General features: G+C 31.1%; 1 protein-coding gene across 1 annotated transcript in view; it reads left to right on the top strand.

Moving 5' to 3' along the window:
- The window catches only part of Baz2b (bromodomain adjacent to zinc finger domain 2B), a 338,801-nt gene that overhangs the window by 185,219 nt on the left and 149,023 nt on the right, over nt 1-4,559 (top strand). The gene's annotated exons all lie outside the window — the stretch shown is intronic.

Raw genomic sequence — 4,559 nt, forward strand, 5'->3', positions numbered from 1 at the left:
TATAAAATAGGTTAGAAATAAGAACATAATTCCAAAGATTAGTTGATTTGAATTTCAGTTTGGCTTTGTTGCTTCATAACTGCATGGCCTTGGACATCCTATCTGACCTCAGCCACAGTTATCTTACCTATAAAATAATATTAAGAATACCTTATAGGATTTTCATATAATGTTCAGTGCTGTGTACAGGGTTTGATGTAAATAATTCTTCTATAATTGGTAACCATTATTATTTCTCTTGCCCACTTTAATGTTTCATAAATTTTCAAATGCTTCTTTAAATGAAACAACTATCTTGTTTAAGTTATATGTAGATAGTTAAATGTATATGTGAAATACAGTATCTCTTTAGTTATACTTTAACATACTTGTCTGGAAAAAAGAGGATAATGGAAGGAGTAGTATGAGTAGACAATGATGTCTTAAACTAAGACTTAGCATTGCCTTTAAAAATATGAATAGGAACTTACTCCATTTCTAGCATGGTTGCTTAGCAAGATAAGCACTGAACATATAGTTCATTAGTTAAGATTGCTGAATACATATAAAAACAAATTTATATGTGTGATATCTTAAATATTTTTATTGTTTTAGCATGATTTATTATAATGTTTGAGCATTTGTAAACCACATAATTACTATGTTATTAAAATTAAGTACCTTCCACACTGTAATTGGTTAGTAAGTATAAAAGTTACTCATCTGAATTTTCATGATATTGATACTTACACTGTATAAAAATTTTAATAATTTCCTTGGCTTACATCAACTGTTCACTCATTGATCTATCACATGCTGTTGTACTAGGCTAGCTCCTGAGGAATGTGCCAACATATTTTATGTTGCTTATGGTATCCAGGGAATGGATAAACAGACAATTACAAGACAGTATTTAGTGAAAAGGGTATGCCTGTATGAGCATACATTTTTGCCAAATTGGCAGATTATGCCTGGCAAAGAATTCGTTTCATGTTTTAGATTTGAAATAACTTAAATATCAGTTCTGTATAAGTCAATCAAGTTGCTCAGTTTTCAAAATCAACCCATAAATAAATGGAAGGAAGACTAAACAATACCTGTTAGGAGCTTTAAAGGAAGGATACTTTATAGAGTTTTATTGGCCAGGCATTATGTGGTACATGCTTGTAATCCCACCACTCTGGGAGCTGAAGCAAGAGGATTGTTAATTTGGAGGCCAGCCCAGGCTTCTCAGGAAAACCCAGTCATTCAACAACTGGTTCTACAGTAATTTTTTTAGTTAAGTCAAAACATAATTATTTTGTGGAAATTAGTATAAAAAACTTACTTTTAATATTAAAACAATATTTTTGATAATTTTAAAATATTTATAATTTTGATGATTATATCCTGTTTAAAAAATATTTGTGAAGTATCTGACTCTTTCACTTTCAAATTTCTGCTTAATATTTTAAGATTCAAATTGAGATTTGTTATATTCTTTGAAATATTATAAACCTTCAGTTGGAAGTGATTAGTATTGCTATTATGGTGTTACCTCTTTTGAGTACTCAAAAATTCATAATGTCCTGATTTATATATTTTTTAACTTTTAATTTTATCAAGCTAATTTGTGAGAGACTAAGTTTTTTATTTTCATAAATGGGAGATAAGTAAATTTTTTTTCAAAGTTTTATTGATAAACAGATAGCAATGAGACAGTTTCAAATCAAATCGGAAGTACAGTTTCAACAAATAATACACTGCATATATTCTTCTTAGTGGTTAATTGCTGTACAAGATGCGGACTTGTGATCCTATTTACAAACACCATTAGAACAAATCATTCTATTCATTAAGAGAATGCAACTATATATCTATCCCAACCTCTTTGAATACACAGGTACAAAATGGACATTCATCGGTATACTCCATTTTTTCTAAGTTCCGTTATTGAATATTATAGGTGTGTAAACTCAACAAAATATTCTAAAAGAGTCCAGTAGCCCATAATAGCATTGGGTCTTCTGTTTAACTGGCAATGTCAGAAATTATTGACCTGAGTCCCCCACAGCTCAACTTAACAGCATGGCTTTATTTCTTATAATTTCGTCTTCATACTTTTCTACTGGATGGTTAAGACCAAGGTAAAGCAGGACCTATGCAACAAGAGTTGTAGCTTTTTGGTCTGAGAAGGTCAGTGAAATGCCCTCAGGATTTGTCCTGAGATCCTGTACCTCAGATTGTAGAACCTTTATCAGTGCAGCCATGTGGATGAGTCACGGCCATTGCTTGGCCAATGTGCTCTCTGTGAAAGCCTGAGAGAGTGTCTTCTCCCCATGTGACTCTCCTTAGGCCCACTCTATGTCATCGATCACTTTCCTCTTTGGCCCCATAATCTTCTTGATCAGAAAATTTGGGACACTACTGAGGTACATGACGTTACAGTACAAGTTCTCATACGTCCTCAGTCTTAATTGACCTTAGAAGGCTAGGGCCAAAATGTTGGCTTTCCTTGTATCCCTCCTTTTTCTCTAATTTTGGTCTGCAAACTTAGGTTGTTAACCATCCAGAAGAAAAGCTTATTGTTATTATCAAACGATTTGGGCTATCAATCTTAACCTCACTATCTCACTGCATTTCAAACATCTTAGGCATAATAAGGAACAGGTATTTTTCATCAAGTATTGATATGTTGAACTTTAAGTCCCTACATAATATGATAAAAAACATTTAAAAATTTGATTATATTTTAAAAAATAGGATAAAGAATTCTATGCTTCTCATGTTTGCACATAAGTCCAAAAATCTCACCATATACAACCTTGAAGCAGGACAGTCCCACAATATTCCTTTTCCTGTCTCTTGCTTTCATTCACCACCCTCTTCTTCTTGAACAACCATCTACCCGAGAGACATCTTAGCAGTAACTGGCATGTCATGACAAGCCGCCCATATTCAGAATACCACAATGACAGGCACTCCCAACATGAAACAACTATTACAAATTACCATCTGCAGTGCAGTAGCTTAGTTCACAGGTATCAGTATATATAGTTAGTCAGGGTGAGAATCTTTCCAATTAACTCCTAGATTAAAGAATCTTCTGAATATTCTCAGGATCATTGCCTTGCTCATCTTTTACATATAACTGCATGACTTAACATTGGGAGATAAGTAAATTTGTACTCAGAAAAATTATATTATTTCCTACAAAACAGTATTAGACATTTGTAAAGTTTATATGAGAAGCTCTACTGTTTTCATCTTTCTATTTAATTGATTTTAGTTACCTGCATTTTCTTAAGAGTCACCTCACTTGTCCACATATTTTCCTATTATTTTCTTCAATCCATACTGTGAACTTATTTATCATTAATACTCTTAAGAATATTGTCATAGTATTTTTAGTTCATTTCTAAAATCTTTGAATCATTATATTTGGATTTCTTACCAAGTTGTTGATACAAAATTTATACAGTTATCTTTAAAACTTTAGTTACACTGTATTAAGTGATATGATTGTGTTTGCGAAACCACGGTCCCTTTTTATCAGATAGGTAGAAGCTAGCTTTGAAAACAATAGGAATCTGCCATGCTAATACAAGCTCAAAATATACAGCTATTCTTCCTGTTTGAAGTACACTTCTTTCATCTAACATGGGTGAACAATTAATGTTTTTATAGTTATTCTTGGTTCAGTTCTCACCATGTACGCTGAGGACCATACCTATTTACATATATACATCAATACTTTCCTGCAATCCAGGATAACATTTGCAATTTCTGTTTAAACATTTTTTTAAGACTTTGAGAATGGCAGATTTCACTGTTATGAAAGGACTCATAATTTTATGTTGTATTTTAATTAAAGAGACATTGCTAGGAAATTTATTAAAATTTGGTATAATACAGTGACAGCATTGAGTTTTTCACGTGCTTTATTTTTTAATCTTATTTTCTTATGGCTGTTATGATCAAATAGAAATATATAATGTTATTTGTGTAATAAGTGATTTTTAATCTGATGGATTAATGAATTAGATATTATTTCTGAGATTTCATGTAGGGCAATACAATACTCTTCTTTGGAATCTCATTAATCTTCTTCCTTGAAAAATATATCATATAAAATTTGGCTTCGTATCCTAAAATTTTTAACTAAGAGCTACTGTTTGAATACCTAAATTACATTGCATAACTTTTAAACATTTAGTTATTTTATGTTGATTAAGCAGACATTGCCTCCTGTAATTTATATGTAGGAGCAAAGCAGAATGCAAAGGTTTTTCATTAATTGTTAGGACAGAAGCTTTATAAATCTTTATCTGTAGTGCAAGTTGTTTTTGAATTCTTCTTTGAGAAATCCTTAGACAGTTAATTATATTTTTATCTGACTATAGAATATTTTCATCTATAAATATATTTGAGGTACAGTGGATTATCATAGTCTGATAGTGTTAGACCAGCTGACTTATCAGAGCCAGATTCATACTCTATTTAATTGGAAGAAATTCTTAATACAAGTTAAGCTTAAAACAAATGTTTTAAAATATATTAATTTTAAAACATTTTTTAGATTTTTTTTTTACTTAGTTAGA

This window comes from Octodon degus, unplaced genomic scaffold (assembly GCF_000260255.1).
Source record: "Octodon degus isolate 3935 unplaced genomic scaffold, OctDeg1.0 scaffold00032, whole genome shotgun sequence".
NCBI classification, from domain to species: Eukaryota; Metazoa; Chordata; class Mammalia; order Rodentia; family Octodontidae; genus Octodon; species Octodon degus.